At 42.3% G+C, this 24,292-nt stretch overlaps 1 long non-coding RNA gene across 2 annotated transcripts in view; it reads left to right on the forward strand.

Annotated features, from left to right (window-relative positions):
• LOC141133769 (uncharacterized) overlaps positions 1 to 24,292 on the forward strand; it is an 85,685-nt gene that overhangs the window by 4,357 nt on the left and 57,036 nt on the right. For both annotated transcript variants that reach the window (XR_012243120.1, XR_012243121.1), the window contains exon 2: positions 13,642 to 13,783. This is a non-coding gene — a long non-coding RNA (uncharacterized lncRNA). The remainder of the gene's footprint in view (positions 1 to 13,641; positions 13,784 to 24,292) is intronic.

Genomic DNA, 24,292 nt, shown 5'->3' on the forward strand with positions numbered 1-24,292 from the left:
TTCCATCTGATTGCCCTATAGAGGAGAACAGGACTGTGTCTGTGCCTGCTCTGCATAGCACAGCGGACATGGACCTGTCATCAGCCTGCTCAGCAGGGATCAGCATAGAGAGCCCCGCTGAGTAAGTGGATTCCGCTTAGCGGAGGTGCCCATGTGAAAGGGGCCTAACAGTGAACTTCTCTTATGTGCAGATTGCCTCTACTGCCCTAAAATCTCAAGCAGTATTATCCCTGTGTAGTTCTCCTCTGTGAACTACAGAACACCCTCCTGTATCTAAGGTGTTGTGTCCTAGGATTGAGAGATTGAGTGATGCCACCCAAAGACAAGAAGTGTGTTACTGGCAGGATCAGCAGATGAAAATAAAGAAAAAAAATCTAAAAAAAAGAGGAAAAGCCAGGATCTCTAACGACTGGTAAACTGTGATATACAACATTTTGTTTCTAGGGTTTACATACACGTTAAAAAAATGACTGTTGGAAATTATATTGACATGTTAAAGTGATTGGAAAGTCTTGTAAAAAAAATAAATAAATAACAAACATGTTATACTTACCTCCTGCTCCTGGCTTATCCCTCCTGTTGAGTGCCCCCACAGCAAGCAGCTTGCTATGGGGACACCTGAGAAGAGTCACAGCTCCATGGTCCATTCAGACACAGAGCCCCGGCCTGGCCCCGCCCCTCTCTCTTCTGATTGGCTAACTGACTTTGATTGACAGCCGTGGGAGCCAATGGCACCACTGCTGTGTCTCAAACAATCAGGAGGAGAGTCCTGGACGGCTAAGACACTCGTGGACATTGCTGGACAGAGATGGGGCTCAGGTAAGTATTAGGGGGTGCTGGGGAGGCTGCTGCACACTGAAGGTTTTTTTATCTTAATGTATAGCATGCATTAAGATAAAAAAAGCTTCTCCCTTTACTACTCCTTTAAAGCCTATATCTGATTTGTTTTTCGATAAACTTAAACATATCTATGGTCAAAATGTAAAATCCTATATTCATTTCCACATTGTATATCAGTTATTTCCAGCCTAGTCTTATTAATCTGAATGATTTAGACATTTGTAAATTTACATTGTGAAGATCCCCCACACGTTTACTTCCTTAAAGAAAAGCTTCAGTTAGTTCTGCAAAAATTGAAGCTATTTTCACACCGAGGCGCTTTACAGGCGATACATCGCTAAAAATAGTGCCTGTATAGCGCCTGTAAAGACCCTCTCCCGTCTTTCCAGTGTAATAGCCCGAGTGCTTTCACACTGGAGCGGTGCGCTTGCAGGATGGTAAAAAAATCCTGCAAGCCACATCTTTGCAGCGCTGTAGGAGCGGTGTATACACCACTCCTAAAGTGCCCCTGCCTATTGAAAACAATGGGGCAGCGCCGCCAAACCGTCCGCAAAGCGCCGCTGCAGCAGCACTTTGCAGGCGGTTTTAACCCTTTTTCGGCCGCTACAGGGGTTAAAACCACCTCGCTACTGGCCGAATAGCGCCGCTCAAACGACGGTAAAGCAGCGCTAAAAATACTGTCTTTTAATAAACAGACACTTACCTGTCCAAGGATCTAGTGCCATCCTCACCCAGGCCGGTTCTTCACCGGTCTTTGGGTTCCCTCGCCAGCATGTTAACTGTGAGCAGCCGGCTGGGATTCCTTGCAGCTTCACAGGCGAATGCCCACTGTGCACGCGAAAATTGCCCTGTGCTTTGTGAATGGTCCTGCAGTCTTCTGGGACCTGTGACATGTCCCTGAAGGCTGCGGGCAGGGAGGGGTGGGGAAACTTCCACTCAGATCGACTAGGTAATTAAAACTAGGTACCCCCCCTCAAAAAAAAGATATATATATTCCAAATATGGCAGGGGGAAGGAAGGGCAAAACGTCCCCGTTTGAGTGTAATTCTGCTTTAGATTCTGTGACTATGCCCTGTGAGTAGGCACAGCTGTGTCACACATTTCACAAAGACTGTCTCCTGAACTGCAGAGGTGTTGAGAGATGGAGTATTGGGAGGCGGTGTCAGTACAAGAATCACTGCTTGCAGGCAGCAAGGTACCATGGGATATGTAGTCCTTACAAATGGAAAGCAAACATCATAAGAGATACTGCAAAGCATGCAGGGAATACGGGAAGTTGTGAAAAGAGTTAGCCAATAGATGTGCAGAATTTACAACAAAGGAGATTTTTCAAGTAAGCCTATATCAGATTTGTCAAAAATCACTATTGTTTGTATTGTAATTACAAAGCTGATGTTATAAAATAAAAGTGGACGCTGTGACCATAGTTTTTCTTTGCTTATACTTCTGACTGATTAACAGAACGTCTGGTTAACTTATTGGTGTTTTCTACACTGATATATTTTCCGAAAAACTTCATCATTTTCTTGCCCTCGATTTGAACTGGTGATTAAGAGTCAGAATTAAACAATGTTCTGTTTCTGAACTATTTTCCTCTGGGCAAATATACATTTATGTGCCTCCATCTGGGGAATTAAAAAAAGATTTTTTAGAAATGTTATGTCACCTTCTCCATCAAAAGGCCTGTTCCCTTGAGTTATAAAGTCTTTTTCTCACTTCTCATCAGCAGTTTTGGCCTTGCTCCAAAATGTTTCCTTCACTGGAGGAATAATGTCTCTGTGCAGAATCACACACTGCTTGACTTTCTGCTCCAAAAATCACTTCCTTGTTCAGCTAACACATCAATCCTCATTGCCAACAAGTCCTATAACCTTGTTGTCTCATCACCGCTAAAGTATGTAAACCCTGAAGTTATTTCTCTAAACTAACTTCCCTTCTTTATACAGAGCTGTGCTTTTATTCAGCGGGTCTTAACCTCTCTTTTCCAGTCCGGCCTAGCTTTGATGCTATTTCTAGGTTGCACATTTTTTCATCCGGTACAGTGTAGCTCACAGTGGGTTATATTTACTTAATGAACAGAGTAATGTACTTAGTGAATACATGCAGCCTTTGTTCTTGCATTTTTTGCACACCTGTATTTACTGCCATGCAATATGTTCTCAACGAAAATGTGAAAATTTTCCTCAAGAGGTACCTCAATCATAGACTTTTACAGAGCAAGACAGATAGAAAAGGTATAAAAAGTAGGGATGCCAAATATTTTACTATTGCAAAAGAAAAAAAAAGTAAGTGGTTGTGAAGGCTGAACATTTTGCATCCTTTATGCATTCAGTGTGCAGCTCCCCCTAATACTTACCTAAGCCCAATCTCGATCCAGCAATGTGCACGAGTCCCGAGGCTCTCACAGGTCTCTTCCTACTGATTGGCTGAGATGCAGCTGCTAATTGCAGTCAGTAAGGGAACAGGGGGGCGGGGCTGAGCCATGCTCTCTGTGTGTTATGGACGCAGAGAGTGGGCTTGGGAGCGAGCACGCACAATTGCCCCCACAGCAAGTGGCTTGCTATGGGGGCACTCAGCAAGGGGGAGGGGCCCAGAGCACTGGCAGGAGACTCAAAAAGAGGAAGATCAGGGCTTCTCTGTGCAAAACCACCCCAACTGTCCTGCAGAAAGTCCCGCACTCAAAGAGAGCAAGCCAGTCGCTCCCAGTTATTATATCTGCTCCCCAAGAATACTCCTTGCTTGATTTAATCAGGCAGAGGCCTGACCAAGTAAGGCGTACAGTAACATTATAACTTTGCTCTCAAGAGGGATTCTTGCTCTCCATTGACCATCAAAAGCATTCCATTCTGTCTCTTTGCCTTTGTTAATGCTCATAGACTCCTGGGCATTCAAGCCCAAATTCCTTAATGTGCTTCAGATGTTATATTCCCAACTAATTGCTAAAGTTAAGTTGCATGGATGTCATTCTTGGCCTATCTGTAACTATAGGGGAACTAGGCAAGGTTGCCACTTGTCACCCTTAACTGTCTGAAACTCTGGCCATAGCCATCCTGGAGGACCTCAATATCAAGGGAGTATCCTGTGGGAGTCAGACTCAAAAATACGTCATTTTTTTTCATGCAAATCCTTGTGACGATTCTAAACAGGAGATTGACTTGAATTTTCTCATGAATTTAAGTATTGATCATGGTTTGGCCTCCCTTCATTGCATATCCCAGCATGGGATCCTTTGAAGGGAGGATGTGTAAAACAATGAGATTTGAATTCCATTGTTTGTACACAAAAGCCTGGGCACCGACTTGTCTGGTCTTCTCAGAGATATATGTGAAGATTAATGTTCTGGCCTGCATAGATACAAGCTAAATGAAATATATTCCTAAGAGATTTCACATAAACTCATAAGGCAACAGAGCCATAGGCTCTAATAGGTTTCAAAATATGTGGGATCGTGGCACAGAGCATTGCACCATGAGCCCACCCAGGTGTTACAACAGCAAATGAATATTCGCTATTGTGACACTGATCCTCAATGCGGCCAATAAGAAGTGGGTGTGAGACCCATTTTCTGATTGGCTGAAAAGAGAAGACTCCCGATTGGTTGCCGAGGAGGGAGGAAACGGAAGCCAGAGCCATCGCCCATGCAGAGCAGGAGAACAGGAGAGCCACTGCTGCCAAAAGCCCAGGAGAAGTGCCGCATAGATGGGGTAAGTGCAGCAGTCTGACCGACCGGCAGATGGGGGGGTGGTACTGTTTGCCGCCCCCCTAAAGAAAATTACCACCGGCCACCACTGATTGGTAGACACATGTTGTGACAGAATTAATTCCCAACACTAGCAACAATGCAGGTTGGTTTTAAAGAAACCCATTGGTTTTGCTTTTACCCGTGAGAGTTTATTTATCTTCCATCTTAAAAAGAATTTATACAGTGTGCACTATGTCAGTTTTGTTTTGTTTGTGAGAGTGCTTGTAACATTGGAACCTTTGATGCTTGCTAGAATAAACAAGTAGTGAATCTGGGCAGGAGGAGTGATATTCCTGTGATACTCATGCACAAAAGCATTTTGTTTTGGGGGGTTTATTCTCAGAAGGTGAGGATTTTTCCAAAAGGGAACATCAGGGTGGAGACCTTTTTACACATTATTTCAGTGGATAGCATTTTCATAGTAAACTCCATATATACATTTTAGTTAGGCATTTTTCAGTTTTTTGTTTATCTACACTTTGATGAAATTAGAGAAAATTGGATAGACACTTTATTTCACACATTTTTACTTTGTTCTTTTTTCACTAATGCCGCGTATAAATGAGCGGGTTTTCCGTCAGAAAAATCTTGGATGGTTTTTCCGACGGAGTTCTGCTCAAGCTTGGCTTGCATACACACGGTCACACAAAAGTTTGCTGAATTTTTGACTGTCAAGAACGCGGTGATGTACAACACTACGACAAGCCAAGAAAATTAAGTTCAATGCTTCCGAGCATGCGTTGAATTGTTTCCGAGCATGCATAGGAATTTTGTGCGTCGGAATTACTACAGACGATTGGAATTTCCGATCGGAACTTTTTCAGACCAAAAAATTGAGAACATGCTCTCAGTCTTTTGCTGGCTGGAATTCGGCCAGCAAAAGTCAGATGGAGCATACACACGGTCGCATTTTCCGCCAAAAACTCTCATCGGTCTTTTGCTGGCCGAATTTCTGATCCTGTGTACGCGGCATAAGACCTGGTTCACACCAGTGTGATTTGTCATGTGATTTGATAGTCAAGTCGCACCCCATTCCTGGCAATGGACTCGAGTCACAGCAACTATGAAAAAGGATCCTGCACTACTTTTTTGCGATTTCATTGTGACTTGCATAGACTTCTGTTAAATGAAGTCGCAAGCCACAATGAAATCGGAGGTCTAAATCACACTAATCTGAAGTTTTAAAGTTGTACCGAAGTATCGCGATTTCAACGCCACACTGGTGTGACCAGGTCTTAGAATTATTTTTATATGTTTCTTATATATTTTGTGAGACAGCGTGTGTTTGGGTTTAAGGAGTGCAGAATTTTTTTGTATTTGTTGTGAGGTTAATACTTCACTATTTAAATGTTTTGTTTTGCTTTTTTATTTGTTGTGCCCAGAATTAGTTTTATATACAGTATCTCACAAAAGAGAGTGCACCCCTCACATCTTTGTAAATATTTTATTCTATCTTTTCATGTGACAACACTGAAGAAATGACACTTTGCTACAATGTAAAGTAGTGAGTGTACAGCTTGTATAATGGTGTAAATTTGCTGTCCTCTCAAAATAACTCAACACACAGCCATTAATGTCTAAACCGCTGGCAACAAAAGTGAGTACACCCCTAAAAGAAAATGTCCAAATTGGGCCCAATTAGCCATTTTCCCTCCTCTGGTGTCATGTGACTCATTAATGTTACAAGGTCTCAGGTGTAAATGGGGAGCAGGTGTGTTAAATTTGGTGTTATCGCTCTCAACCGCTCATACTGGTCACTGGAAGTTCAACATGGAACCTCATGGCAAAGAACTCTCTGAGGATCTGAATAAAAGAATTGTTGCTCTACATAAAGATGGCCTAGGCCAGTGATGGCGAACCTTTGCACCCCAGATGTTTTGGAACTACATTTCCTATGATGCTCATGCACTCTGCAGTGTAGTTGAGCATCATGGGAAATGTAGTTTCAAAACATCTGGGGTGCCAAGGTCCGCCATCACTGGCCTAGGCTATAAGAAGATTGCCAAGACCCTGAAACTGAGCTGCAGCTCAGTGGCCAAGACCATACAGTGGTTTAACACTACAGGTTCCACTCAGAACAGGCCTCGCCATGGTCAACTAAAGAAGTTGAGTGCACGTGCCCAGCTTCATATCCAGAGGTTGTCTTTGGGAAATAGATGTATGAGTGCTGCCAGCATTGCTGCAGAGGTTGAAGGGGTGGGGGGTCAGCCTATCAGTGCTCAGACCATACGCCGCACACTGCATCAAATTAGTCTCCATGGCTGTTGTCCCAGAAGGAAGCCTCTTCTAAAGATGATGCAGAAGAAAGCCCGCAGTTTGCTGAAGACAAGCAGACTAAGGACATGGATTACTGGAACCATGTCCTGTGGTCTGATGAGACCAAGATAAACTTATTTGGTTTAGATGCTGTCAAGCGTGTGTGGTGGCAACCAGGAGAGGAGGAGTGCAAAGACAAGTGTGTCTTGCCTACAGTCAAGCATGGTGGTGGGAGTGTCATGGTCTTGGGCTGCATGAGTACTGCCAGCACTGGGGAGATACAGTTCATTGAGGGAACCATAAATGCCAACGTGTACTGTGACATACTGAAGCAGAGCATGTTCCCCTGCCTTCAGGGAGGGCAATTTTTCTCCAAATGTTTTTTTTTTTTTTTTAAGCACATTACTAATTTTTTTTTTTTTGGGGGTGGAACTCTACTTTAAGTGCTTGGTGACGATACACAGGAACAAAATCCAGGTGACTTTTAAGTGCTCCCCCCTTGGGTCCCCACTCACCAGCTCCGCTGCTCCAGTAACCCCTACAGGGGTATCTTGCATAGCATATAGGCTTGATGCACCGATCATGCAGCCAGGCTCCAAGTTTACCAACTGGTATCCAGCTCCTATGGACCTTCCAAGGATATCCTGCAGCTGGATCGAATTGTGTGTGCAAAGGATCCTCCTCCAAGCCCAAATCAACCAGCTGTACTCCTCTTTTAATGCTCTCTCCAATATCCAGTATAGGTAAGGTTTTCATGCAAGAAATGAGATATGGGCTCCCATAGTGTAGTATTTAAATAAGGAAATGTTTTTATTCCAAAGTTAAAACAGTAAAAAAAAGGAAGACAAAAAAAGTCTAGTATTTACATATTCCCAAAACCCATCTCCCATTTCTCCCTACCATCTCCTCTCACTCATTCACAAGTTGTAAACAATTACATTTTGAAGCCTTTGTAACACTCACTTTCACCATTCATGTCCCTTCAGCAGTTCAGTCTATGGCCGTAGACTTGTCATGTATTCCTGACATAAGTCACTGTTGCCAGCTAATAGAAAGCATCTACATAACCCATATAGTGATATAGGTTACCTGAAGAAGGATCCCTCCTCCTCTGCAAAGAACAAGAGAAAAAACTTGGGATCTGGAGCATCAGCAATTAATTTATTGGAGTGACTTGTCATGCAATTTGACAGGTCAATTTGCATGACAAGTCACACCCTATTGTCGGAAATTAACTTCAAATCAATGTGATGCAGACTTTGCAGTGACGCATTGATTTGAAAAAGTAGTTCCTTGGGAGGGGAAAAAATCTCTAACCCAATGAGTTTTGTGGACATCCAGCAGGGTGTGGACCCAGGTGCACACAGCCCTTATAATCTTGGTCTGCTGAGAGATGCATGTGGAGTGGAGGAGAGTTTGAGCAGTAGCTGCCATTGAGAGAGTCTTTGTGTGGAGATAGATGCTGTGTGCATTAAGAAGCTCAAAGCTGTGTGCGTTAAAGGGATGGAGGCTGTGTGCATTAAGGAGTTCAGGTTGTGCACGTCCAAAAAGGCTGTGTGCATGGAATAACCAGTGGTCTGGGAGAGCAAACAAGCAGAGGTACTGCTGACCAGAGAGCCAGGTGGCTTGGTAATTTTCATTTGTAATTTGCAGGAAAAGAACCCCTGTGTGGGAAAGCTTATGTTGGATTTATGTTTTGTTTTTGCCTTTTTTTTAACAAACATGGGCTACTAGTTCCTGTCTGCCATGGACTCAGTGTTAAAAATGCATCTACCACTGAGCTAATGATCCCCCATGTCATAATACTTAAATAACAATACCTTGGCCGCAGGTTCGCTTTATTTATTACTTAGTAAGCAATGTTCAATGTTAGGCCAAGTCTTTAGCGTTTACTGGCTGAATAACAGTTCTTTAGTTGCTCTAATATCTTTTATAAATATATTTCAGAATGTATTTGAATGGAAGGAGATCAGGATACCCTAATGCCCTGTACACACGATAGGATTTTCTAATAACAAATGTTGGATGTGAGCTTGTTGTCGGAAATTCCGATCGTGTGTACATAAGTCCGACGCACAAAAGTCCACGCATGCTATGAATCAAGCAGAAGAGCCGCACTGGCTATTGAACTTAATTTTTCTCGGCTCGTCGTACGTGTTGTATGTCACCGTGTTCTTGACGTTCGGAATTTCCGCCAACATTTGTGTGACCGTGTGTATGCAAGACAAGTTTGAGCCAAAATCCTTCGCAAAATAAATCCACGGTTTTGTTGTTGGAAAATCCTATCATGTGTACAGGGCATTGGGCTGCTAGCAGCAGTGTCACTTATCTGTACTCACTTTCTAATAAATATAGAGCAGTAGCATGCCAGTATCTCAAGCAAAGGTTCTTGTGACAGTCTTTGTCTAAGTTTACGAGAAGATTGACAGTGACGTGTTCTATGTTTTCTCCACTGTATTTCAGCGTGGGCAGAGTTGTTACCTTTCGGCACATATTATTGGAGGGACGTTTTACAATATTGGAACACTCCATAAATGTCAGGGGATCCCAAATATTTATCAATTCACCGACACAACCCACTGGAACACACCAACACTGACTTGGCTGGCTAATATTTTTTTTTGTAACTCAAAATATTAATCCATCTGGCAGAGCCTACTGGAACACATCAACAGTGGCTGGTAGAAGCAATAAATACTAAGACCTTGGGGAAACCCTTTAACACTGGAGTTTCTCGAAAGCTTGGCAGGGCTACAGATAGCACTAAACCTACCATACTAAAGCAGTACTTAAAGGCAAACATTTATTTTTAATTGGATAAAGTGTGGAAAGGTTGCTGTCTGTGGTCTACTGAGGCGCTATCCCTTCATGCCCTCTCTCAGAAACAAAAGAAAGCAAGAGGAAATTTCTGAAAAGTGTCTACACGTAGCTCAAACAATTATGAGTTACCAAAATCTTAATTAGTGGTACCTGCTTAGAAATATTTCTGTATTTTGCACACATTTGTGTGTACACATTCAATAAAAATGGCACTAAGCATAACATGCATACATTTCATCAGGTCTTTTTTTTCGGACTGAACATGGTGGAATTCTGTACCTCCTGCTCTGGCCCTCTGCTCCCCGCTCACCACTCCCACTTCTAAACACAGAAGCACAGCTTCTGTGTTTAGAAGTGCCAGCTTACCTCTCAAATTGGCTTGCACAGAACCTTCCTGTCCTGTGCTCAGAGCAAAGACCAGGGAAATACAGGTGCCCTGAGTGCAGTGCCCGGAGGGGGATTTCACATGGTGAGTGGCACTGTCTGTGATCACATCTGTTCCCTGATGACCGGATGCTGATGCCCCCTGCTGGATGATCTGGCTGTAAGTTCAAGGTGCGGAGCCCCTACAGTGCTCAGGCAGAAACTTATAAACTTATACGGCAACAAAGGTACAAAATGTGTTGAACTCTGCTTTTAATGTGTAGCGCAGCCTTGAACTTTGCACTCTGTGTGAAGTGCACCCCTGAACTCTGCACTCTGTGTATAGTGCATTCCTGAACTTTGCACTCTCTGTGTAGCGTACTTTTGAATCCTGTCCTCTGTATGTAGCACACTCTTGAACTCTGCACTCTGTGCGTAGCAGACTCCTGAATCCTGCACTCTCTGCATAGCACAGCCTTGAACTCTGCACACTGTGCATAGCACAGCACTGATCTCTGCACTCTGTGCCTAGCACAGCCCTAAACTCTGCATTCTGTGCTTAGAAACTCTTGAACTCTACACTCTGTGTGTAGTGCACTCCTGAATCCTACACACTGTGCATAGAGCAGTCTTGAACACTGTACTCTGTGTGTAGCACAGTGCTTAACTCTGCACTCTGCTTAGCACAGCCCTGAACTCTGCAGTCTGTGCTTAGCACAGCCCTGAACCCTGTACTCCATGCTTAGCACATTCTTGAATGCAGCCCTTAATTTTGCACTCCATGCATAGTGCAGCCCTGAACTCTGCAGAAATGTGAACTCTGCACTCTCTGTGTAGCGCACTCCTGAACTCTACACTATGTGCATAGCACACTCCTAAACTTTGCACTCTGTGCGTAGCGCACTCCTGAACTCTGCAGCCTGTGCGTAGAGTACTTGAACCCTGCACGCCGCCTGTAGCGCACTCCAGAATCCTGCAGTCTGTGTGCACCTTACTCCTGAACCCTGCATTCTGTGTGTAGTAAAGTCCAGAAGTCTGCACTGTGCATAGTGCAGCCTCGAATTTTGCACTCCATGCGTAGCATAGCCCAGGTAATTAATAGAACAACTAGCCGCTGGAAAAAACAGTCAAACTGTGCATTAACAAGAAAAAATAAATTGCTGCGCTATGTATGATGGTAAGAATATGCGTGATGAGAAGAAAACATTGGGGGTGATTTACTAAGACGAATGCGCTGCACTGGTTCACACCTTAATTGGTGCGCCGGAACAATCATTGATTGAACGAGCGAATCGGCGCACACAGACGCGCAACACGATAATAAATATGTAAACTGCAACTGGCGCTAGGGTAACTGCAGTTTTCTCATTGATAATAGTGCATGCCCAATACAACTGGTTCATTTCATCTCATTGGATGTGTCTTGTTAGGCAATTAATAGGTGTTCTCAGTTAATTAACCCTTTTGATGCTAATCTCATGCCTATTACTTCCAATATATCTTTGAAATGTGTTTTTTCTATTTTTACCCAAATCTTTCAATACATTACAAAGAACAGAGAAGTGTTTCAAAACTTAAATTAATATTTTCAGATCTTGATCTTTAAAGGTGTCCATACACTGCAATCAGTTAGATTTAGTGCAAGATTTAGTGCAAGAGCCTGTTTGATTTCCTATAATTTGAACTAATTGTTCAAGTGCGTCTTCCTATTACCTATTTTGCCGAAATATCAAGTTGTACAGAGATTGGCCAATCAGATTGCATAGTGCATGACCATCTTAAGTGCCAAATTTGGAATGTAGATATGCCATGACCCACTTGTATTTTCCTAACGATATTTCTTGGGCATTATACAAGGCACATGAGAAACCACCTTTCTCATGCTAGAGTGATCAGGACTCTTCAAACTACAGCTCTCCAGCTGTTGTGGAACTACACATCCCATGAGGCATTGTAAAACTCTGACATTCACAGACATGACTAGGCATGATGGGAATTGTAGTTCTTGAACAACTGGTGGGCCGTAGTTTGAAGACCCCTGTGCTAGACCATTATTATGCCTCCAGAATTGGGAGTGTGGCATCTACCCAACTTCTCTCTGCTGGTGGACACAAGAACCTACATCTATAGATATACATTTGGGCAGCACAGTGGTGTAGCACTTTCACCTAGCAGCTAAAAAGGTCGCTGGTTCAAATCCCGCCCGTGACACCATCTGCCTGGAGTTTGCATGTTCTCCCTGTGCATGCGTGGGTTTCCTCCAGGTACTCGGGTTTCCTCCCACACTCTAACAATATGCTGGTAGGTAAATCGGATCCTGTCTAAATTAGCCCTAATATGTATGAATGTGTGTTAGGGACCCACATAAACACCACCCCATGTTTAAAAAAAATAATCATTTTCTTAATTTGCAAATAAGGATCATCTCTTCTTCAGAGAACAGTGAGCAGGGGCATAGTGGTGGAAAGAAATTGGCAGCAGTACAAGTAACTTCCTGTAGGGGCGTGATGTCATTCCTGTGTGCTGGCCACCGCTTCCAGGAACCAGATATGCGCACACAGCAGTTGCGCATCTCACATACACAGCGGTTGCGCATCTAGATGCAGGAACCCAATTTTTAGGGAAATAGTAAAGCAGATGCAGATTTCTAGGACTGGACTAACAAATGTTTCTAGTGAAAGGCAACTGGTGTTTTCTATTAAACAAGGTCTAAATGGGCCATTGACATGCATCACAGTTGAACTTTGGAATGTGTCTTTGCAAACTTTAATTAAATGGAATCCTTTCTTATTTTTGCTTGGGGTTAGAGTGCAGAGGGATTAGAAGTCTTGTCAGTTTTTGAGGGTGTCAGACACACCCCAAATTTTGCCACTTTCTCCTTCAAATTTATTCACTTCCTGTCACATAACCAAACAGGAAGTGAGGGTAAAACCCTACCAATGTCTTTCCTTGGGAACAAACGGGTCAATCTAAATAGTTTCCCCATTAGGTAAATTGCACTCCAGCATTTTGATCTGTACACCCTAAATTATTAGGTATCTTGGACTTTGGGGTTTATTTACTAAAGGCAAATCCACTTTGCACTACAAGTGCACTTGGAAGTGCAGTTGCTGGAAATCCGAGGGGGACATGCAAGGAAAATAAAAACACCATCTTTGCTTCTACACGATTGGATGTTAAAATCACCAGTGCTTTCCTTTAGATTTACAGCAAGTACACTTGTATTGCAGAGTGGATTTGCCTTTAATAAACCCCAAAATACACAACAAAGTGCTAGAGTGCAATTTGCCTAATGAGGACACTAGTTAGATTGACCTGTGTCTCCAAGGAAAGACATTGGTAGGGTTTTACCCTCACTTCCTGTTTGGCTGTGACAGCAAGTGAAGCCAATTTTCAGAAAAAGTGACACAAAGCCCGACCTAAAAAAGACAAGCAGGGGTTGTTCTGTCCACCAAATGTCTTGCTGATGTTTTATACTGGTTATTTGTACCTGCGTTGTTAAATTTACATGCAAAATGTGTAATTTACTTAAGACAGTCATATGTGGTGTGCAGGCTCCATCTAGTGTTCCTTTTTGGTATTGCTGCAGTTCTGTTTATCTGTTTTATTTGTATGTGTAGTTGAGGAAGTTGTCAGCAAGCAGGGAATTCTGGGTAGAATCTTAACAGGAAGTCAACCATCCACCATTCTTTTCAACACATTGCAAGAAGCAAGTCATGTATTTCTCTATCTATCGCCATCACCACTTTGAGAACTTAAAAAGTAAGTTTTTACTATCTCATCTTGTACTGTATATAGTTGTTTATGCAATGTATGCTGTATTGTATGCAATATTATACTTATTGAGGTCTATTTCTGTTATTTTGTAGTTTCACCTGGCTTGTTCTAAAAAAACTGAGATAAAACTGGGATAAGGTTTAGCTATCTGCTCCTTGAGATAGAACAGGGGTTCTAACACTCTCTTGGTTTCCCTCAAATGCCCACAATTAGAATAGGATTGTCTTGAGCTAGAATTTAGCTCAGTGCTCTAAATCAGTGCTTCTCAACCCTGTCCTCAAGTACCCCCAACAGGCCATGCTTGCAGGTTTTCATTCATCTTGCACATGTGCTTCAAATCAAATCACAGTCAATGGCTTGGTATTTTGGACAGCTATTTTAGCTAAGAAAAATTCCCAAAACATGTCCTGTTGGGGGTACTTGAGGACTGAGGCTGAAACCCACTGCGCTAAAATGGAAAACTGAATACTTATCTCTCTGTAATTTTCCTTTCCTGGTGCCTATCCATGGCAGCATACGCACAATCCATGCATATGCTACCATGAAGGCACCAGGAAAGTAACTTTCAGACAAATCACATCTTTTTTTGGTTTTGACATTCCAATCAGCCTAGTTAAGCCGCAGCTGGAAAATCTGTTGCATTGAAAATTAACAAAACATAAAAAATTGCTAGAAATGTTATTGGTCAACAAAACAGGACTTGGAAAAGAGCAAGGAAAGCAAAAAACACATGTATGTTCATTTGAGACACTAACAGAATATGGTTTTGAGGTCTGACCATTTTGTAAAGGAAATCAACAGGAGTGCCCCCACAAACGGACATCTATTAAGGATTTAAACATTAATTAGTCACGACATCTTGAGGAAGATTTTGCAAAATAATGCAGCACAGACCATTAAATCAAAGTGAAACAACCTACAAATGACACACATTAACAATATCAAAAATATTTCTGTGGAAAATATCCCCCCCCCCAAAAAAAAATCAATGAACCAAAGTAAAAAAACTTGCTCTAAAACACATCTGTTTTGCAAAGACATAACAAACAAAATACAAAGAGAAAATACATGTGTTCCAAACTCTATAAGGACACCCAAATGTACTCTCTTGCCAGCCACACACACAATCTTGCCTCTTTGCTGGGCAAGGTAAAGAATGCTATCTGCAAGCTTTATATAATATAGGTTTGCGTGCTAATGAGGCAATTGAAAACACATGCACAGTCCAGAAAACACACAAAATGCAAGTTCACCCAGTGTAGAGACTGAACTTCTAAGTGGGTACACCTGTTAAGGATGTCCTTAAATTACTAACCCAAAAAACACACTCTCTGAACATGCCCAGAAACATCCAAGTGCTGTTCACACACAAAACGAATTAAAAAAAAAAGCTAAGTCCCTGAGCATGCCCAGATCAACCCAAATGCATTTCACATACCAAAAGGCACAGGAAAAAATCAAAGTCCCTGAACATGCCAAGACCAACCCAAATGCAGCTAGCACAAAATAAGCCACCCCCTGTCCAAAATTAAGCACATCATCCAGCATGCTACAAAATTATAGATGGGAGAAACACCCCCCAGTCCAGGGGGGCAAACAAAGAGCCTAACATGGGTAAAAGTTATACAACAAATACCATTGCAGTCTATGGGAACTGACTTGTTAATTTTGCTAGTCCCCACTTGGCTTGCTTATCTTCTAGTTATTGTCCTTAAAATGGTTATGAGGGCCCAGGGCCCACCCTAAGGGACATATATCAATGTCACCAATTTGGACAACCCCAAAAATGAAACAAGGAGAAGTGCCTTAAAAAATTGCTGCAAAATTGCTGAAAAGCTAGTAACTTGGGGGGAGCTTAGTCTGCCTGTAAAGTGGTGCATCTGTAGCATGTATCCAAAATGCTGCTTCAAAGATGTACGGCTTTAGAGAAAAGTTACAAATCTACATTGCAGCTGCAAGATTTCAAACCCCCCAAAAAACAGACCTGTGTGCAAATATGCTTAAAAAAAATACATAAAGGTGAACCAGCGTAAAAATAAAAATGGTAAGTTTAGAGGTGTGCCTGTTCAACCCACGCAATTGCATTTACGTTGCTTGATGTTTACTAAGATTTTGGCCGCGCGGTGAATAAATGCATTTGAGCGAGCGCAAGAGCCGCTTGCACATGTGCAGTTCTTACATTGATCTCGCGCAGTTCTAAACGTACTTGCAGGCACAGCAGGCTTGCTCTGAAAAAGTTACTTTCTTATTCTATTTTGGGCATATTTGTTACCTGGGTAGTTGTTAATAAACTTCCTCACATCATCCCATAATATTGGCACCTCCATCTTCTGTTAATATTGAATTGAAGATGCCGTTAGCCACGTCCATAGTGGCGCTATCAGGAACCATGAATCAGACCGAGACAGAAGTAAAGTTAAATCACACTTGTTTAATAATAATAATAATAAGGTAAACAGAGTAAGCGTAGGCAAAACAAGCCAGAGTTCAGTAAACGGATCAGGTAGTCAGCCTAGCAAATGTCAGAGAGCCAGAGATAAACGTAGTAATACAGCAAGCAGGATCAGGAGCCAGAAGGAATGTCAGCTGAGCAAGTCTTCAACAGGAAAGCAAGAGAAAGTCTCTGTGATGTTGACAAAGGCGAAGGCAGAGATCAAGTGAGTTGGACGACTTTAAGTAGGCAGGACTGACAAGCAGAATCAACAACAGCTGGGTAACTGTGGAGAGAGATGGGAGCTGGAAATTAGCCAACAGCTGAGCAGCCAGCTCAGAGAAGGAAGGGCTGTGCACAGATTGCAGTTTCCCATGCGCCGAGATCGCTATAGTAAATGGAGGATTCGCGCTCTGTTCGCGCTCTGTTCCCAGCGTACCGTTTTGTAAATAGGAAAAGATGCGATGCACCTCTACTGATGGCACATGGCTTTCGTAAATAAGCCCCAGGGTGTTTTAACCATAAAGATAACAGTGAAAACCAAACAATGATCAATCGTCTAGTCCAGTGTTCTTCAAACTGTGACCCGGGACCCGGGTGCAGCCCTTTGCTTGCTTTCATCCGGTCCTTGGGGTATTATTCTTATAGTCAACAACAGTGGGGCATAGTTCTTGCCACTGACCGACATTGGGGCACTATTCCTCTCATTGACACCAATGAAGGGGCACTATTCCTCCCATTTACACCAATGAAGGGCCACTATTCCTCCCATTGATATCAACGATGGGGCATTATTACTCCCCTAATACCAGTCATGGGGCATTGTTTTGTCCCTCTGACACCAGGACATTTCCTACTCTCACTGGCTAAAGTGCGGCCTCCCTAAAGTTTGAAGGACAGTTTGGAGACCCCTGGTCTCGTCCAAAAACAAATATATACATAGCATAAGTGAGATAAAAAAGTTAATAGTCTCAAATATATGTAAAAACACAGCTGTGCTGGAAAAAGTCTTCTATTGAGCTTATACTGATATTCACTGAGTGCACCTTCACCCCCATAGAAAATTGACTCTAATGCCCCGTACACACGATCGGACATTGATCGGACATTCCGACAACAAAATCCATGGATTTTTTCCGACAGATGTTGGCTCAAACTTGTCTTGCATACACACGGTCACACAAAGTTGTCGGAATTTCCGAACGTCAAGAACGCAGTGATGTACAACATGTACGATAAGCGAGTAAAATGAAGTTTAATAGCCAGTGCGGCTCTTCTGCTTAAATCCGAGCATGCGTGGCACTTTGTACGTCGGAATTGTGTACACACGATCGGAATTTGCGCAAACGGATTTTGTTGTCGGAAAAGTTAAGAACCAGATCTCAAATTTTTTTCAACGGAAATTCCGATGGAAACTGTCCAATGGAGCCTACACACGGTCGGAATTTCCAACAACAAGTTCCGATCGCACATTTTACATCGGAAAGTCCGACAGTGTGTACGCGGCATTACTGGAATTATTTGACCCTATTAAATAGTCAAGTTAGCCTGTAGATTGGAAACCCATGATGGGGAGATCCAGCAGATGAGATATACTGGGAATCCAGTGGTATCTCACAAACTTCAGCAAGAATGGAATCAACACTGTCCACACATCTCCATGGTGTCTCTCAATCTCCAGTATAGATAGACTCAGAACCATCCATATATTTCCACGATTTTCACCATGAAATTACATTGAGGAAATCCGCATAGTGTAAAACTGCATAAAACTTTGAATTGTATAAAAACATACATAAAACTACTCACAATGTTGAAAATGGATAAGCGCATATATATAAAAGTATGTTCCTGGGCAGTACCATGACAACTACGTAAACAGTTTACAGAGTAGACCAGCATGGCGACAACACATTTGTTAGCTCCATCCTACGCGTTTCATCATAGCTGCCATCATTGGGGGAGTTTAATGCCCCTTCAAGATTCTCCTACTGTGCAATTTGGCCAAGCCCCCTATGCTGTTCAGCATGGGGGAGAGGCATGGTTGAGTTCCTGCACCTATTCTTTGAGAAAAAAAGCCCTGCATGTCATGTTCAGCTATCAATCATTGGATAGCAAATCATATTGCTGATCCCTGCCTTCCAGCTAACTGAATCAGCTTTTCTTGAAACACTGGAGTCCTGAAGTTACCTACTGCCAGAATAACTGGCACATATAGTACATTAACTAATTGTAAAAGGAACTGCGGAATAAGGAGTGGCCAATAGCAACTAAATAGATTCAAAACTGTACTGTTTGTGTGGCGCAACACAGACAGACAATTCTTATCTAAAATACAGTATAAGACCATTTCTGCATGCCACAATCTTACACTGTATGTATATATATCCACATTTAGTTTGACTTTATTAATGGTAGAGTCATGCCCATATTAAGCAAAAGCATCTTTTATATTTCCAGAAGTAAAAAATTAAATAGTTATGTAGCAGCATCAAAGTCAATCAGGAGTTCTCAACCTCTTTTGCTCTGAGCCAAATAACTTTAGTAAATTAGCTTTGGATCCTTTCGTCTTATTTTATAATTAATAATGCATTTTGTTCTAATTACTTTACTGGTGAATATGATTGAAATATTCTGTTTCATTAAAAAGTTACTGCAAAGAAACTAAGTGAAGCACAAAATCATCTTAACTAACAATATATATATTAATTGGTAATATGGTGTAAGGAAAAAATAACCATTCTGGGGAGCTATGTTGACCATATATAAACACAATAGGTGGTTTGATTTAACAGGCTCTCTAAACATAAAGAGCCAACGAAAATAAAATTAGTTTCCCATTGTGCAGTGGCTTAGTGGTGGCAATTTGTCTCTGGAAACGTGTATTGTTATAGACCCCTTTCACACTGAGCCGCCCCGGGCGTCAGCGCCGCTTTACCGTCGTTTTAGTGGCGCTATTCGCCCACTAGCGGGGGTTAAAACCGCCCCGCTAGCAGCCGACTAGCTCTGCTAAAGCGACGGTAAACAGCGCTAAATATAGCGCCACTTTACCGCCGACGCACGAGTCTGAAAGTAGCCTTACTGTTTATTAACTCCATAAATTAATCCAGCCATCACAGCTCAAACTAATGCTAACAACCAAATAATAAACTGTCCCCTTCAGTCGAAGGGACTATAACCACACAACAGCTTTACTGTTGTTTTAGTGGCGCTATTCAGACGCTAGCGGGGTGGTTTTAACCCCTGCTAGCGGCCGAAAAGGGGTTAAATCTGCCTGCAAAATGCCGCTGCAGCTGCGCCTTGCCGGCGCTATAGCAGCGCTGCCCCATTGTTTTCAATGGGCAGGGGAGCTTCAAAGAAGCTGCTAGCAGGACTTTTTCTGACGCCCTGCCAGCGCACCGCTCCAGTGTGAAAGCCCTCAGGCTTTCACATTGGAGAGACAGGAGCCACTGTTTCAGGGCGCTTTTCAGGCGCTATTTTTAGCACTATGGCACCTGCAAAGTGCCTCAGTGTGAAAGGGGTCTTACTGAGCATATTTGTACAAAACAGAAAAAAATATATGTGAAAGTAAAAAGTAGAAACAAAGCCTTTTTTCCTCAAATAAATATACATTTTCCATACATTGTACCTGAGGACAAACTAACAGTGGCGGCCCGTCCATTAGGGGAGCCCGGGCTCCTCCCCCTCTCTCCTCGCCACTCCCTATATGACTAATAGATGGATTCATGCATAGCATGAATCTATCCACGGCCACCGCTGCCACCACCTATTTAGGCGTCTGGCCCCTTTCAGGACGCTGATCATCTGAATTACAGTGGTGGGGGTTGTTTTTTTGAAGCACCTGATAAGAGCCATAAGCTCTATAGGGCTTCAAAATATGTGGGATTGTGGCGCAGAGCATTGTGCCATGAGCCCACCCAGGTGTTACAACAGCGAATGAATATAGCCAAAGCCGTCGCCCGTGGAGAGAAGGAGAACGGGAGAGCTGTCGCCGCAGAGAGCCCAAGAGAGCTGCTGCATAGATGGGGTAAGTGCACCAGTCCTGCCCGCCGACCGACCGAGGGGGGGAAGGGTGGTACTGTTTTCCGCCCCCCCCCCCGCAAAGAAAATTACCACCTGCCACCACTGCAAACTAATAAGTGTATATCAAAGAAGATGTTGTTTGCACTACTAAAGTTTTGACAAATAAAATAAAGACAGATGATAAAGAGCTGCTCATCTCTTACCATAAATAGACAAAAACAGGTAAGATATTTATGCCCATTCTCCAAGTCACTCCAGCGCCTGGACCCACTGCGACTCTCATCCGATATGGTAATGCACAGTCCACCACCTCCCCACAATACATTAATATAACAACAGTATTAGGATGAATAAATAAAAAATGTACAACAAAATGAAATTTAAAGCTAACTCCAGGTTTGGAAAGTATTGTCTAAATATAACGGGAATGTGTATTTATTTCTTGAATCTTGATGTGCTTTGTGTATTTCTTCCACATCTGTGCAGTGTTCCAGTGTGAAACTTTGCTGTGCGGGAACTTCCTGTACTAAAGACTGGTCATTGTTACTCTCTCTCCTTCTGCAGGGTGACTATTCTTGTCTCCGCCCCCTCCCATGGTTTTCTGCAGGCAGTCTGTAGTAGGTGGGTCTGTTGGGTCACTCCTCCCAGATCTGCTCATGTACAGCAAAGTAATGATGTCACTGCTAATTTTACATGGTAATTTCTGAGCTTGCAAAAAAAATATGGTGCTCACAAAGTATATTTATATATTTTGTGACTATTGGGGAATATATTGAAATGAACATTTTTGTGCCCGGAGTTCAGCTTTAATGGCTACTGCCCAATACTGGGATTAAATAAAACACATTTGTTGGATAACCAACTTTGAAGATTTAAATCCTTTGAAGTCCAGTTTGTGTGTGATCTTCCCACTGAAAGAATAAAGCCAATGACAGGTCAGAATATCTTGAACTTTTCCTCATGTAACATCTGCCCAGTAACATTTACTGCATCTACAAATAAAACAGAGACAACATAAACCCCAAGTACAAACACAATACCTACAAAATATTACCTTAAAGTAAAGTCCAAGGTTCAGTGTTGGGACCCTTGCTTTTTAATACATTTATAAATTACATATTGGCTGGGATGAAAAGTATATTTTCAGTCTTTGCAGATGACACCAAGCTATGCAATGAAATAACGTCCTTACAACTTACAAGCCAACCTCAATGCACTGTTTAATTGGGCAACTATGTGGCAAATGAGATTTAATGTTCTTAAATGTAAATTTATGTACTTGGGGGCTAAGAATATGCATGCATTATACATACTAGGGGGAGTACAACTAGGGGAGTCAATGGTGGAGAAGGGTCTGGGTGTTCTGGTAAGCTTAATAACAGCATTCAATGCCAAGCTGTAGTTTCAAAAGCCAGCAAAGTCCATTCTTGTATTAAGAGAGGTATAGACTCCAGAGGCATGATTTGCCCCTGTACAATTCATAAGTAAGCCCTCATCTGGAATTTACAATTCAGTTTTGGGCACCGATTAACAAAAAGGATACTGGGGTACTGGAGAAAGTGCAGAGAAGGGCAACCAAACTGATAAGAGGCATGGAGGAACTCAGCTAGTATGAGGAAAGATTAGAGGAACTGAATTTATTCTCTCTTGAGAAGAGGAGATTGAGGGGGGATATGGTCAACATGTATAAATACATAAGTGGTCTATATAGAATGTGTGGGAATACATGCATTCAAACACGTGCTTTCCAGTGTGATCTAGCCTTTAGGGTAGCGCTTCTATCTTTGTAGGAGCAATGGAGACATCTTTGGACAGCACCATTGTCTGGAGAGGGTAATGTTAGATGGACTAGTAGATTAAGATGGATTTTACATAAATGAATAACATAATAAAGTTAAACTCCAGCTAAGACTTTTAGGGTAGATTTCTCCCTTGCTTCTGAAGCCAGATCTGTGCTCAGATCATGCTCCAGAGGCTACTGACTGGTGGTGAGTAAGCGATGCAACAGCTCCTTTTCAACATGCCACAAATGCAGAAGTAAAGCATCGCAGACATGGCATGTAAATATTCCCATCTGCTGCCTACTGCAGCTTAAGGAGGGGGCACGATTGGCAGGTGGCAAAAATGCATGTTTGAGCAACCAGAAGTCTTAATGAAGACTAAAAGCAGTTACACCAACAAGTTTTTGGGAACAAAGATTTTCACCAAGGCTGGGTTCACACATATGCGTATTGGTTGCGGGTTTCCCCGCATCCAATTCGCATGACAGGAAAGGGTGACCGGCTCTCAATAGAGCTGGTTCACACAGCTCCAGGAAGGCCTCGGTCCACATTGAAGAAGGTTCCTGTGCGTCCTCTGATTCAGGTGCGAATTCAGGCAAAAATTCAAACCTGATTTGCACCTAAATCGGGTGAACAGGGACACACCGGACCCCATACTGTGAGCTGCGGCCACAGCATATGTGAACAGAGTCTTAATGAATAAAATCAAAATGTTGTAAGCACCCCTGTCAGTGTTCAAGTGGAACCAAACTCACAGAAAAGCTCACCCCCTCATTCCAGCGATGTGGCAATTAAATTCTTTGCTGACTGCTGTCATCATTTTAGACCTTAAAATCACAGTAGAGGAGGATCAGTTTACCACTTCTACTTTTTTCAAAGCTACCGACAGGAACTCATATATTCCTGTCGATAGCTGCCGCCATGATCCATGGCTTCGATCAGTTCCAAAAAGCCAGTTTATGCGGCTAAAATGTAACTGTACAGATAATGAAGAGTTTTTATTACAGGCACAGACTCTAATAAATAGGTTCATAGAGAAGGGCTACTCAAGTGACTCTCTAATAACGACTCTTGACAAGATCATACTTATGGAGAGAGATGATCTATTGAGGTAAAGGTCCCAACGTGAAGATAGAGTATCCACTGTTCCCTATTCTGTGCAACATATGAGCATAAAAAAGCTGATTAACAAACATTGACACATTTTTGGTAGTGATCAGGTTTTAAATACAGTATTACCTGGAAAACCTCAGGTTATCTACAAGAGAGCCCCTTCTCTTAAGGACAGAGTGGCACTCAGTATTCTTAACCCCCGTCCATCAAGAGGGGTTTTTTTCAGAACCTCACTGTTTTTTACCAGTGTAGGAAGTGCCGTGTGTGTTCCTTAAATAGAAAGAAGAACTCAAAAGTTTCCTTCATCCATTACATCGATGGAATATGAAATTAGACCTTTCATCACATGTTCGATCGAGGAGTTTGTCTACCTGCTCCAATGTCCTTGTGGGCTTCAATATGTGGGCAGGACCAAAAGACCCCTTTCGGTGAGGTTAAATGAGTACAGTATATACCAATCTAATTAATGGCTTCTCTAAACATTAGTTTTTTAAACACTATTCAGTGGCCCATAATAAAGACCCTTCAAAAACTCTATTTTTAGGTGTAGACAAATATTGCCCGCACTGGGTTAGAAGCTCTCTGGTTAGAGGCATATCCAGGCTTGAGATGCCATGGATACATAAGATTAAAAGTTATGTCGTATTTGGATTAAATGTTGATGTAGATGTGAACGCATTTATTGATAATTCATAGATGTGGGTTTGTGTGAAATGATTTACCCTTGATTATGTGAACTTGATGTGAGACTTTAGTGGCAACACCTTCTGCGATGGGCATAACATTTTCCATCAACTTCCAAGTGGGATATTTCTTTTCTTTATACCTTTTCTCCCTTTTCCTTGCTCGTATCCTCTTTTATATATATAGTTTTTATTTATATTTTTATATACATATCTTTATATACTTTTAGTGTACATTTACCCCTTTATGATGGGGTTGGCTAGGGAGGCAGATCGGGTAATGCTACCTTTGGTGGCACCTGATGACTGTCTTAATACATCAAGCCATTTTTTCTTTTATACGAATGGCGAATAATCCTTCAGATAATTTTTCGCATGTTTGGTCAAGTTTGTTTATAAATTATATTTTTTAGGTTATCCTCCTTTCCTTGTTCTCTTCCTCGGGACTATTATCCATTTTTAA

This window comes from Aquarana catesbeiana, linkage group LG01 (assembly GCF_042186555.1).
Source record: "Aquarana catesbeiana isolate 2022-GZ linkage group LG01, ASM4218655v1, whole genome shotgun sequence".
In the NCBI taxonomy this organism is placed as follows: Eukaryota; Metazoa; Chordata; class Amphibia; order Anura; family Ranidae; genus Aquarana; species Aquarana catesbeiana.